This window comes from Homalodisca vitripennis, chromosome 7 (assembly GCF_021130785.1).
Source record: "Homalodisca vitripennis isolate AUS2020 chromosome 7, UT_GWSS_2.1, whole genome shotgun sequence".
NCBI lineage: Eukaryota > Metazoa > Arthropoda > Insecta > Hemiptera > Cicadellidae > Homalodisca > Homalodisca vitripennis.
The window spans coordinates 103,700,040-103,715,634 of NC_060213.1; the positions used below are offsets into that span (position 1 = coordinate 103,700,040).

General features: G+C 32.4%; 1 protein-coding gene across 10 annotated transcripts in view; it reads right to left on the reverse strand.

Moving 5' to 3' along the window:
* Window positions 1-15,595, reverse strand: part of LOC124366111 (RING finger protein nhl-1) — a 356,620-nt gene that overhangs the window by 130,145 nt on the left and 210,880 nt on the right. Inside the window, exon 1 of one of the 10 annotated variants that reach the window (XM_046822379.1) lies at window positions 1,268-1,288. The exons of the other annotated variants lie outside the window; for them this stretch is intronic. The gene's annotated coding sequence lies outside the window, so the exon portion shown is untranslated. Of the gene's footprint in view, window positions 1-1,267; window positions 1,289-15,595 lie in introns of those variants that run through there. 10 annotated transcript variants of the gene reach the window in all.

A 15,595-nucleotide genomic window follows, 5' to 3' on the forward strand; every position in this document is an offset into this window, starting at 1 on the left:
AACTCTATAATAAAAAGTTCAATTGAACATAAATATCAAGAACCTGTAGAGAATGAGAAGAGCAAAATAAAGACTTATTTATAAATGATGCCGGATTACCCACTTAATTGCTTTTCCATGTTATCCCATAATTTCTTACTAAAAAGCGAATGGTTCAGAAGAAATACCTGTTTTTGCTAAGTAAAAGTGTAAAGTAATAGTTGCTAAATAATGGAATAGGAAATATGCTATTTGGGACGGATGCTAACCTTAAACATCTTTTAACAACTTAAAATTAACAGTAGATAAATAAAAGAAGTTTTTTAATGACTAAAATGTAATAATGATTATTACCTGTATTAATTTCACCATATAAATATATGATAATTAAATGCACATCAAAATAATACATGCATGTGTATTAGTGCACACATTATACTGACTGGTATATAGTTAAAAAAAACATTCCACAAACATGAGTCATGATTATCTCTTAATGGTTTGTACAACTTTACAAGTAACTTTTTTAACTGTTTTAAGTATGTACGTATGTGTATATAGTATATCGTAAATTTGCCAAAACAAAATTACGAAACTCTCAAGAAGACTTTTATCAAATAAGTCCTTCACACACACACACACACACACACACACACACACACACACACACACACACACACACACACACACACACACATTTATTTATATGCTTGTAAAAGAAATGACCTTTAATAATATAAATTAAAGTATATGTTAATACATATGAACTTGCCGAAAATCCTGGAAATACCAGTTTATAAGTAAATGATAAATTGTGTAAACCTTGTAATTTAAAACATTGCTATATAAATGTATAATTATACCTATTTTAATCAAATAGGAAGTTAATCACTTGTAACAGTTAAAAGACTAAATTAATAAATTATAAAAACAAATTATTAACTAATCCCCGTGCGTTACAGTTTGTTCCTATTACAGCGTTGTGTTGGGTGGATAATAATTCATATAGGAGCAATTTTGTACCAAGGTATTTGACGTTTGTATTTTTTACAAATTATAAAATTTGCTTATATTAATGTGTCATGTGTATCATTATGTAGTTTTTTCATATATACTCTTGGGTAAATACCTATTAAAAATTAAACGGACAATAAAAGTCTGTGTAATCAATCGGAAGGCAAAATATACGTGCTGAACCAAACTAATAATCCATTTTTTATAACACCTTGTTATATTTAAGTACATGCAAAATTAGTAATGAGTTAAAACTCATGTATTTATTACTTACGTAATTCTGAAGTATGTGTACCTGAAAAAAACAAAACAATAATAGCAGATGTAACAATGCGAATAACAGTACCAAATATTTACCTTTTAAATTATTACCAGGCATTGGAATTAGTTGACATAAACTGGTGCCACATTATACGACACTGAGAAAAATTTTACTTTTTGATTTTCTGTATTAAAATATTAATTCATCAAATGAAATCGTATAGCAGTGTTTATAAAAATTCATTTTGTACTTTATTATTTTAACGCAATGTTACCGTGAATGTACAGTAACTTTACGCTGATAATAAACTAATGAATATGTTATTTTGAAAATAGGGAAATGTTCGGGGAAAGTTTAGTATTTTTACATATGTGAATCCTTTCAGTAGTGTAATTATTGATAAAACGCTTTTGTCAAACGCTTGTTATAATGCTTGCATTTAATATTCAAATTTACACTTGAAAACGTAAACCTTAAGAAAATTACCAGAGATTGATCAAACGAATGTGATATTCTCGTCAAAAATAGTGGATTAAAAAGTATTGCAATTGTGTAATTAGTTAAAAAGCGTTAGTTTCTAACTAAAAAAATAAAGAAGTACGCTACACAACGTGTTGCATAGCAAGCTTTTCTGATGTCTGATGCTAAGTTTCAAGGCTATAGATTCATATTAATGATAGATATAGATATATATCTATTAATGATAGATTAAACGACAGACAGTATAGACATTTTTACATCCAACAAACAAAAAAAAGAACACTTGTGTTAGTCTTCTGAGTGTTCCAACGATGGTCAGCCAAATTCCAGGTTTGGCCATGTCGTATAATAGAACTTTTGTTTAATTTGGAGAGCAGAAATTTTTACATCCAACAAACAAAAGAACACTTTTGTTAGTCTTCTGAGTGTTCCAACGATGGTCAGGCCAAATTCCAGGTTTGGCCATGTCGTATAATAGAACTTTTGTTTAATTTGGAGAGCAGACATTTTTACATCCAACAAACAAAAGAACACTATTTGTTAGTCTTCTGAGTGTTCCAACGATGGTCAGCCAAATTCCAGGTTTGGCCATGTCGTATAATAGAACTTTTGTTTAATTTGGAGAGCAGACATTTTTACATCCAACAAACAAAAGAACACTTTTGTTAGTCTTCTGAGTGTTTCCAACGATGGTCAGCCAAATTAAGATTTTGGCCATGTCGTATAATAGAACTTTTGTTTAATGGAGAGCTGTTTTTTCCAACAAACAAAAGATTTTGTTAGTCTCTGAGTGTTCCAACGATGGTCAGCCAAATTCCAGGTTTGGCCATGTCGTATAATAGAACTTTTGTTTAATTTGGAGAGCAGACATTTTTACATCCAACAAACAAAAGAACACTTTTGTTAGTCTCTGAGTGTTCCAACGATGGTCAGCCAAATTCCAGGTTTGGCCATGTCAATAATAGAACTTTTGTTTACATTTGGAGAGCAGACATTTTTACATCCAACAAACAAAGAACACTTTTGTTAGTCTTCTGAGTGTTCCAACGATGGTCAGCCAAATTCCAGGTTTGCCATGTCATATAATAGAACTTTTGTTTATTTGGAGAGCAGACATTTTTACATCCAACAAACAAAAGAAATTGTGTTAGTCTTTGAGTGTTAACGATGGTCAGCCCAAATTCCAGGTTTGGCCATGTCATATAATAGAACTTTTGTTTAATTTGGAGAGCAACATTTTTACATCCAACAAACAAAAGAAAGAGTAGTCTCCTGAGTGTTCCAACGATGGTCAGCCAAATTCCAGGTTTGGCCATGAAATAGAACTTTTGTTTAATTTGGAGAGCAGACATTTTTACATCCAACAAACAAAAGAACAAAGACTTGTTCCAACGATGGTAGTCTCCTGAACTTTTGTTTAAACAACATGTATTTTTGATTATAGATTCTTCAGGTTTGGCCATGTCATATAATAGAACTTTTGTTTAATTTGGAGAGCAGACAATTTTTCTGAACTTAATTTCTACCGAGACATGTAAAGTGATAAATATCCGTTAATCAGCTCACCGAGGCAGGATGTTGTCTGTGGAGTAACTTAAAGACTACCTCAAAACCTGTACTTATTAAACAGCCCGTCCTTGAGTGATGTGTACAAAAAAATTTTTTTTTTAATTCTGATTACTGTAAACATATACATATACAGTAAATACAAGTAGTTTCTCTACGGTGAATAAAAATCTTTGTAATGTTGGCATATAATAACAAAATGATGAACTATATTTATTGAATGTTGCCTTGAAATACTGGTATTTATAGCATGAGGTGTTCTCATGACAATGTATGATACCTTAATAATATTAATTGTTTAGCACAATTCTATATTTGTGTATACTACAAGGTTGTTGTGTTAAATTATATGAAAAAAGAACCGGATATGTGCTGCTGTTATTGCAGAGAGGTATCCCAACACAGATATTACCATACTGATGATGTATCGATAAACTCACTTTAGCTTTCAATGGTATTCAGTCTAAAATGGTGAGTTTAAAAGCTTTTATCATGGATTAGCCGCTTGGTCATATGATTGCGCGAGTGTGATGGATACAGGTGTGTACACACACAGACATAATTATATGTATGTATATATATATATATATATATATATATATACATTATTATTTATTATTTTTTATGAATTATCTATGGTAAACGTACTATTTATTATTCAATGTTATGTTAAATATATACATTCATACATAACATTGAATAATAAATATTAGTACGTTTACCATAGATAATTCATAAAAAATAATAAATAATAATTATTCAGTAATAGAGAAGCTCATAAGGATGAGATAAGTATTGATATCTGAGCTACTGCTGCTTTATTACCAAAATGATTTTTATTCTAATTTGAGAAATCTATGAATGACTCGGTTTAAGTTGTTAATGGATGCAGAGTCATGGTAGCTGTCAGTATAGCTTCAACTGTACTACGTGCGTAATGTTAGGCGACGCGTTGGATCCATTCTTCCATCTGCCGACCTACCTTTTGCAGAGGATCCAGTACCTCATATATGCTGACGCACCGTTTGCCACTCATGCGGGTCTACGCATGTTAGGGTATGTTCACATTATTAAACCAACAGCTACAACTCTGCACTGTAATAGGTGGTAAAGAAATATTACCTTTATAAATTATAGTTAACTAAATTATAGTAGTACTTAATTTACATGTCAAACTATGTTGTACTATATATTGAAATAGGTACTTGTTTTAATAAATATTTATAATACCACATTAAGATCAGTGGTTGCGTAGACATTAATATACATATATTTTTACAACACGCAAGTACATCTACAAGATGTATGGATTTAGTAAGAGTGTGTTTATATTTAGTTTGTGCCCAAATAAGATTTTTTACGTTCCCTTTGCTATAAACACTAAAATTGTTTTGAAATATTTGTCCATCCTAAGACCTAAGAATTTTATTTTGATGATTAGGTTATCTACATATACAATCAGGATTTTAACGTTTTTGTTGCATTGCAAGTATCATGTGTATGTTGACAACTGTCAATTCCATTGAATCTACACACCATACAGAGTTTCGATGAATATACCCTGTACAAACTCAGACCTTGACAACAAAGATTTATGTTCAATGTAACATAGTTCTAAGATGAAAGAAGACGATTGTACTATTGCTGTCCACTAACCACTCGTTTGGTACAGACGATGGGAACAAGTGGCGCAATCGCTCATAATGGTGAGTTTTATACAGTATGTGGTCAGGTCGTGATATTCGATAATTTTTAGCGAGTTAACGTTGTCTAATTACGTCAGTTACGTATCTCAGAGTCCTCTTTGGTGACTCATGGGTTTGCCAAATCTCAGCTCGTATAGTTAATCTTTTTCCACTTCTTACTGATATTATGTGTACTGTAAGAGCATCTCATGGGATTACGTGCATAAAATACAGAACTGAACAAGCCTGTCTCTCACTTTATTTCAATCAAACTTTTAGAACAGATAATTCATTTTCAAATTACTGTAAAAGATTTACTTACGGATAATGGTTGCAGGATCCCAAAATGCTAGGTCAGTAAAATCCTTTGGCACATTATACCCCAACTTATAACCGAGAGGCTGTTACCATTGATTGCACTAGTACACAAGAGTTGTGTATCTAATACAATAAACTGAAGCATAGCAGAAGTAAGACCTTGGACGCTTCCTGTGGTGGGGCAAATGACAAGCGATAGTGTGGTGCGCTTAAGTTTCTATGAAGTGAACTTGTTATCCCTCTCACTCGCTTATGATGGGGTGCATGCACATGCCTTTGTATAGGCCGGCTTACTAGAATCACAATTATAGTCCTCATTCCAAGTGCAGAGCCGACACTGGTGAAAGAGGAATCAACGGGGCTGCTAGCGCTATCACTCAAAATGACTATATTAACTAATTATAGAGAGGGCGAATGTTTTACTATGAATATTGTAAATATCATGAAAGGGGACGCAACATATGCATACGGTGTTTGAGACACAGCCCTAGTGTCATACCTCAAAATTAACAAAAATAAACTTCCGGACCACATCACACTTTGTCCATATGAACTATATGTATCATCATATGGATCAATCACATAAACTCCTTATGCATGAGGAGTATTCTACTACAACATCGAAATTACCATAAGCTGGGTTTCCAAAAAGCTAACTGACATTTAAAGTTCAAGTTGAACTTCAGTCAAATATTTTAAATTGTCTCTCATTTACTAAAAGTATAAGGTGAATTTATTCACTTGTTATTTTAAACTTAATTGTTTATACTATATAAGAAGTGTTTTTTCGAGTGTAAATTATTATATACTACTATTATATAAAAGCATAATAAGAGCTAATGTAATGAATAAGTAAATAAATAAATAAATCTGCGCACAAACTACATTTTGTGGACGTAAAGTGTTCCACAACAATGATATGGGGTAAATAAACTAGTAAAATGAGGAGGAGATAACAGAGAAATGTATACATTATAGTTAGGGTGGATTACTATAGCTCTAGGTTGGATAAATATCGTGTTCAGTTTTATAAGGTCAGCAAATACAGACACCTCCATACATATATATTTCTCACCGCTTCCTTGATAAAAGATTTTTCAGTTTGTTATGCTTTCCATTATTATGATTACCATTTACAAGTAGTTCTCCTTTCGTTTGTGTCTGCATTTCATGTTTCAATATGAATAAGTAAATTCTCTGTTATTACAGCCTCTATGTACAGTAAATGAGTTAAAATTTATAAACAACTCTCGGTCAATTTTTTATACTCGTTTTCTTAAAATACTTATTATGCATAGAAAGTACCAGTGTTTGTTATTTGCTTTTAAGAATAAACTATTGAAGCAATTAATTGTACTAAAACTTTGCTTGGTCATTGGTATGGTCACGGACTTAAATAATATAGGCATATTATTTTTTTATGTTTCTTTCAGGCCACTGGTCACTACAGGTGTGAAAAAACCCATCCGGGTCTCTAAAGTTGTCAAATATTTTTTTTTTCAATTAAAGCCTGTGAAATTTAATACTATCTTAACATTGTTTTATGACAGCAAAATATATTTCTTTTATATGACTACTATTTTCACTTTCCTTACGGTTTTTGTGAATAAATTTTCTAAGGGCAAACCATTAATTTTAACGCCGTTTGTAGATTTTAGCGATTAGGTAACTACTCATCTTCGTTAGATCATGTCCTAAAACATATGTTTGTCAGAATTTATTACCGGCACTGCCATTGTCGGCCAGAACTATGCTATTAATGGAAAAGACATTTTTATTACCTCCACATTTAATTTATTTAAAAAGCGCTTTCGCCGGTTAAGGCATCATCAGTTCGATATTGTTTACAGAAAAAAAACATAAATGAAAGTGAATAACTTTTTGCGGAAAGTGCCTCTACATACTGATGGCGAGAGAAAAGAAGAGACCTGGATTCTGGCCTATCTGAAATTTGCAGGCGCTACTACTAGTATGTTGCCGCGCCTTGTTTCGTAATTCCATTATTGTTTCACTGTTCCATTGCTAGGATAAAACAATTGGCAGGGTTGGCTGTGGGGCGAAGCGCCTGAAATTACCGCGCGGCAACACACTAGTACACAGCTGTGCGCCGGTACGGGCCAGGTCTCTTCTTTTCTCTCGCCATCAATAAGTACCATTCAGTGACATGAGTAATGGCACGTAGTGCACTCGGGTTAATTTGATTTAATTATTTAAGTAGATTTATAAGCTATCAGGCTAACATAATTTGTATTTATTTTATCAATTGCGAGTTTTATAAAATCCTTATTGACACGAAAAATCATTACATTTGTTTACAAATTCCTCTTATTAATCTATTTGCAAACTGATTTTCCATAACAGCAAAGAAATTAGTGATTTCATTAAGATTAAATTGACATTTGATATTGTATACTTACATGATAATATGATTCCTTCATCATTACATTACTTTAAAATGACTGGATAATTTTCTTATTTAAGGAGGTTAATATTCATCTGCTAAGGATTTACGTGCCCATTTACGTCTTCTTCTCCCCTTTCTTCCTTTTATTTTTTTCTGGAAATTTAGTTTTATTTAAGCCTATTTGTTGGTGTACAAAATTTAAAATATAATTATAAATATGATTGTCTGTATAAAGTAGTACATTAGGCAATAGGTAATAACTTTGTGAACTTGTATTTACACAGCGTATAAAGTAATGGTAAGACATTGAGGGTTGACAACTTCTATTGACTAAGTTAAACTGTAAAATAACCTCAATTTATTTCTGAAATGTTTCTTCCACATGTCTTACCTAGAGAATTATATTAGTAATGTGATAATAATAATATAAAATTTATTTACAACCACATTCAACTTTAAGTAAATCTTAGTCGCTTTAGCAGTAAAACATATTTTACTATCATTTTGGTTTTTGGTTATTCTTACTTTCTCAATTACGGTAAAAACTTTTTTCGTGAGGAATATTAAAAATAAGGTATAAAATAATGCAAACATGAAGTAAATCCATTAAATTAAAATAATTATACCTGTAGCCTACGTCAAACGGATGACCTAAGAGTATTAGCTAATGATCACTTTAATTTATAAGAATAACAAATAACATATCATGAAAAAACACTGTAAACAACAGCTATATGGATCTTGAAAACTGTGTTAACGATTTAAAAAGTAAGGACATAAAAGTTGTCACAAGTACGTCTGGACATCAATCGTTTTAGTATGTAATGTTAACAATCTATCGCGAGGTTCCGTGTTGTCCCAGGCGGGCAGCTTCTCCGAGTAATCAGTTTAGATAGGAGAGAAACTTGCAGTCGTAAATCTTGTCTTAACTAACTTTGATCGTATACGGTCTCGTTCAATCGTAACATTTACTGTACACTACTTTTTCAGATTGGTTGGAGTACATAGAAACTACTGTATTTAACTCAAGTACCTTTTAACAAATACATTTATTTAAGGGCACTCCCAACGGAAATTATAAAAAAACCCATTTTTTATATGACTTTTATACATTATTATTAACAGAACTCGAGGAGAGTGGCACTTCGGTAATACAAGCCGGTCATAATTACCGAACTTTTACACATAATAACAAACGATTTTATCACAAAAATACTGCGTAAAAATATCTGTAATATAAACGTTGGAATCTTATCACAGAGTTTCCTATAAACTTCTCTGACCAAAACTTAAAAATGCAGAAGTGTAACTTTTTGGTGTAAAAACTGTAATTAATATCCCATCATCGAAATGCTCGTATAATATTATGTTAATCGACGGTAAAAACCATTACTCCCTTTGATGGTTTCTAGAACTCTTCCGAGTAATACATTACATGTTTCATCACATTGCTAATACGTTAAAACTTTTAACACGAGGTAGTGAGTCATGCAGTGGACAAATTTAATGTAACATTGTACATAATAACCAGATGTTATAATTGTTAAGCCTGGGATTTTAATTTATCAAAAAATAATGATTGTAATAAACTAATACACCTCTTCATATCTACTAATTCAATTCATTATTAAATAAAGAATTATTATATTTATAAAGAAAGCACTACTACAGTATTTCATATTATTGCGTCCATGTCGTATACTAACAGCTTTACCGCCCGCTCTAAATTGAGTAACAAACATTCATGACTAGCTTAATTAATTGATATGGTTATGGAGGTCAATTGAATACTGACGAAGTGGTACACAAATTAACGTGGCTTCATGGTAGACGTTAGCATATTGATGACGTCATTGATTGGATAAACACGCTTCAGGCTTCATTGTCATTCTGAAACTGTGTAACACAACCGTTAATGTCGATACGTCACGTGGCTATGACGTGTATCCGGTGAAACGCTGGCGTAACACAGACCGTTACAATTGATGTTCTGTAAGTCTAGCGCTCCCAATAAAAACTAATGTCGTAATGCTCAAAATAGAACAAATCTGAAAGTAGCATGTAACCTGCTAAAATAAACCTCAATAAACCAACTTTCCGCTCAACGGACGTGAAAACGAAAAGTTTATCTGAAGTCATATTTTAAAAGCGAAAGGTGACTTCTAAAATTTTTGGAGGGTAAGAAATATCAAGGATAAATATACTCTGATCAAGTAATGAAATCATGATAATCTTTATTACATAAAGTGTAATCAATCAATCGCTTTTAAAACACAATTTAAATGTGGTCAGCAGCCATAAAAATGTATGATACTACTATTATCATTCAGTCTAATGTTTCATACTAGAACCAAAGTATCATGCCTAGCACATGTAAGAATAAGTTCAGTGTTCTTGAGCTTATTAAAACTGGTAAATTATTTAATTTTAATTATTAATATGAAGATAAGTAAGTTTTCATTTATTTCATAATCAATTAATCTAAACCAAACACTTTAAGCCCAACTTGCGTGAAAGAGAAAAGTATATTTTGAAAGCGAAAGCTGACAAAATTTTGATAGGGTAAGAAATAATAAATAGGTTTGAATAATAATATTTTAATTAATAGCAAATGCATAATTTTTTTAACGTTCTTAAAAACTTAACGGCATTTATGAAAGAAACAAAAATATGTATTTCCTCTATTTAACTTTTGACACAAATAGTATTAAAAATCCGACTGAAAATAATTATAAATATTTATAGTTTACACGATTTATAGTAAAAATGATGTATGATTTATGCTCTGTATATTTAAAACACACTTTACTTATTTCAATTATATCGCAATTTAAATATTTCCAGCTGAATACCTAAAACCTGTAAAGCTGAATCCGTAGCATAGTAATTTCTTTACATTTATAACTCGAAGTAAAATAATTCGTATTTTCCAATTTAATGAATCAATACATATAGATTTACTACGCGTAAAGACTTCCAAAGAACATTAAAATATATGCTTTAAATTTTATTATTTAATTTTTTGTGTGGCATAAGCTAGCTAATACCGGTTTTTAAATAATTTGAAATACCTACATTTAATAAGTTTACACAGCAAAATAACGTTTTATAATCAATATACAAAAATAATTAGCGTTAATATATATTATTTAATATTTTTGCCAAGTTGTAAAGATTAACTCTATACCTTTTGCTATTAATTTTAGATTTTAGAAAATTACAACTAATATCATAATGTAAGAGCCTTGCATCTATTTATTTGAAAGAAACGCACTATTTTGGAATCTGAAATTTCATTTTGCAACTTGCCGTTTGAAGGTTAGACAAAATAAATTTAAATAATATCTAACGAACTAATATTTATTTGTTTATTGTTAAAATCTATCATTAATGCGGGAACAGACTGACGAAGACGGAGTAAAAACTTATTATATTGTAATTTCCTCTGTTTTAAAATATTTTAATAGACTATACACTAATAAAATATATTACTCTTATAACTCACAAATACTATCTTAGGTGTAGGTATTTTTAACAGTGGTATAGATATAGTACATACTATTCTTACAATATCGAGGGATAGTTTAAATGTAATTTTGAAAATACCGCTTTCTACCAGCTCATGATTAGGTTATACGTTTTTGCGTTAGAACAATAAATTTGGTGATAAATTATTATAACAATATTTAATAATCAATGTCTTTATTACAACATTTTTATAAAATTTAAAGATTTTCTAACCAAACTCTAACAACGTAAGGATCAATGAAATGTCTAATTTTGTAAACAAACTATTAAAGCGTGAATTAGCGTGAATTAGGCATTTGAAGAAAACAGTGGTTTTCCCTAGCTATTTATGATATTAACAGATGCATAATACTAAAGAAACTTATTGGTATGACATAATACACAGGCCCGTTTTACACCATGCCAGCGCCCTAGGCAGAACGAAGAGTTGCGCCCCCTTTTTATACTCCTGCCAGCGGACTACAACCCCCCCCCCCCCCCACCAGTCCCTACCATAACGCCTACAAAACCGTAAATTTAGATTTATTTTGAAATACCAGTTTTGGTTCGGGAGGGACTTTAGACTTAGTGTCCCTTAAGTCTCCTTTACAAATTATCCTGATTCCTTTTCGAGAGCCTTCCTATTATCCACCACCTATGAACCCGCCGTGTCCTGGACTGGCAACCGGTAGCCGTGAGGTAACTACTGGCCTCCAGGGAGAATGCGTGTAACATACCTCACGGACCACCCACCCTCCCTTCTTTACATTTGAAGTTTTTGCATAATTTACAGTATTCGTTTAATCACATTTTCTTTTTATTATTTTTTGGCCCTTTGATTGTTGGCCCTTACCACTAGACTGACTAAAGATTCATACAATAGCTTTTTCTGGTTTTCCATGTTACAAAGTCGTCAATAATGGTTTTTGTAGTCTAATTTTAAAGTAATGTTGTTTTGGGTGCAGAGCAACAATAAGCCATTAAGCTTTTCATCAACCATGGACGATCTAATTTCTGACTTTACTCTTTTCAAAGCTGAAAAGCTACGTTCAGCTGTGCAGTTCGTCACAGGTAAGGTTAGAAATATCCTGAGAGCGATCTCCAAATTGAAGAGAGTGTTCTCTAATCTGTTTGATTTTAATGTAGGCGTACATTTCTTTGATCTTAGAAAGGTTTCTCCAAAACCATGTATTGTTTCTAATGGTTACATTCCTGGACAAAGTCTTGCCCATCAATATCGTTCTTGTATACTTCTCCTAACAGTTTTAGCTTCACAAGCCACCTGTTTGGAATTTTTCTCTCTTCTAGATTTTATAAAATCTTAAATAGGCCTCCCTTTTGTTGTTGAGCTGCGAAGCTATGTTATCAAAAATGGAAATAAATAAACACCCCAGTGCAAAATCTTTCTCGAGGAGATGTTTCTTCCATGATTCTGTCCTTCTTTTCATCGGGCAATAACTTTCTTTTTCCTTGCTTTGTCGTAAACGGCTTCTTATTTTTCTGCAAGTTTCAATGGTTTGGACTCAAAATCATAAAATAAATCTCTCTTTTCACTGAAAAAACGAGGATTAGTGTTTTTTAAGTTTTTTTTTGTAGGACTAAATAGGTCTATATCTTGATTTTGAAGAGTCTTACTTGTTTTATCAACTCTCTTTGAGAAATTCGGTCCCAGAATCACAGTTAATAACGTGGTATGTAAATTCACAAATGATTATATAAACCCAGTGGCTGTGCATTGTGTTTCTGGTGTGTGAGTATCGTCTTTATTTTACTCTTCAAGAGCATCGTTTAATTCATGTCGACTTATTTTTTAAAGCTCGAAGGGCGTTTTTGGCCTAGCAGACCATCTTGTATCACTCAGGTGTTTTAAGCTTTCCCTGATCTTTGTTTGATTTTCCTTCGTTGCTCATCAATATGAAATTTTTAGGATGTTCCACCTATAAGTGGATGCCGATAAAAAATCATACAGCCCTTGTACGTGTGTTTATCTGGACACGCCTTATCTGCAGCAAAACACCCAGCAAGGTTTAGTGAGTGAGCTGCACATGGTACATAGTCAGAAAGATCATTTTTGCTGTTAATCCTAAATAAAATCAAATCAAATCATATTTTTTATTGCATTTTTTACAATTTTACATTGCATTGCAAATGTCAGTAAAATCATTGTAAATCATTTTTATAAATAGTTTCACACATGCCAAAGTTAAAGCATTCACACATGCACACACAAACCTACACTTCCACACATTCACCCAAGCACACTCTCACTGACTCCAGATCCTATGCCTCTCATAAATCCCAGCGGCTCATCATGAATTCATCGGACAGAGTAGAACGGAGTAGAATTTTCATGAATTCATCCTTGCCTGAAGATCTGAGTATATGCCCTATATGTTTGATGCATTGTCGTAACTGTGTCCACAACAGTTATCGAAATCCAGCTCAAGTTTCTCGTGTAAACTGAGGGTTGATTCTTTCCAAACTTCCAGATTTGTGGCACACACTTGGTAAGAGTTGTAGGCCTATCAGGCGTTCGTTGGCGCAATCATTAGGCAATGAAACATACCGAAGTACTACTACGGCCAATTGGTCTGTGTGCGACACGTCAGGTAATGGAGTCTATGATTATAGAGAGATAACGAACTTGCTTAATTTCATTTAAGATTCTTCTTCAGTACTTCTTTGCTCATAATCTCAATAAATTCACTGAAAATGTCAGACGAAATGTATGATAATACTACCTTTGCCTTTTGTTACCTATGTTTTTGGCGAGAAATGGACCAAATTCACTTATCAGCTTAAGACAGCCCTAGAAAAAGTCCGTTTGATGATGATGCATGCAGATACAACCACGGCAATTTTTCTCCATTGTTTTGCGCCCCCCAAAAAATGACAATCGCCTAGCGCCCTAGGCACGTTGCCTACCGTGCCTATTCGGTAAAAACGGGCCTGATAATACAGTACGCTAAGGAAAACTATAATTCATGAGGCTTCTAAGAGTATAAACTGCAAGAGACATATTGTTGTTTAATCAAGCGCCAACCCTCCGCTACCAACTCTGACTCATTGACAAACGTTTAATGACGTTTGTACAGCATCAGTAATGGTCATTAAAGCTGTTGGATTGTCAAACAGCATGATCTCCAAGGCGATTTTAGAGCTACAATTATTTATCAAGCAAGTAACCTTTAATTTAGTAGTATATACAGGATCTTATACGGTTTTAAAACCGAGTTGTTATTACCTATGTGTCATTTGTAATAGTCTAATGAGAAATAACTTCGAAAATTGGATTTTAAAATACCTTATATGACAGTGAAATAGGAGCAGACATGCAATTTCTCAATACTTACTTACCAACCCATCAGAGTAAAAAAACATGATTAAAAAAAATCAATAATAAAAAAGGAAACAATTAAAACATAACATTAAAAAAATAAGATCGTTAAGTTCCAACACATGTGTCCACGAACAATTTTCATCAATTTTAGAAATGCTGCCATAAAAATTTAAATCTTTTACTTAGGGCAAAAAGATGAGAAAACTTTTCATTCCACTTAGTCCTGAAAGGAATTCATCTTAATTCTGGAGTTATAACATTTTCAGGATGAAAAACTTCGGTGGTAGGGACCACCTCCTACGAGATCCATGAGTAGATTTACGGGTTTCTGCATAGGTCTCTAAGTCATCTTTTCATCTAGGAAGAATGAAAGGCGACCCTTGTTTCAGAAACAGCCTTTAAGACAAAGAAAGCTCCACCTAATCAAACAGTCTTCCTCCGGAATATAATGATCTATTAATCTAAAATTGTTTATAACTATCTTATATAGTGGTGCCTCACTACTTAATGTCCCACTTGGTCATCATCATCATCATCATCATCTAAGTCATCTTTTCATCTAGGAAGAATGAAAGGCGACCCTTGTTTCAGAAACAGCATTTAAGACAAAGAAAGCTCCACCTAATCAAACAGTCTTCCTCCGGAATATAATGATCTATTAATCTAAAATTGTTTATAACTATCTTATATAGTGGTGCCTCACTACTTAATGTCCACTTGGTATCGCAGATAATTGCTTGATTTTAGCTGTAACCAGTGTAGTTTAAACTGCAATGTAATAGCTACTGGCTATTACTTAGTTTTATGTGCTGATTAAGTCAATGTTTTTTGAATCACGAGTTAAGATAACTCCAAAACTATGACAGGAACAATAAAAGGGAAACAAATATTAAATGGAAACACGAAGATCAGACACTAAAGCAAGTACTTTATTTTATTATTTTTTATTTATCATCCTCTGATTCGGTCCATTAGACTGCTCTTCCACCAGAACGGACTTAACATTTACAAAACAAATCACAATTTTTGAGTTGTGACAT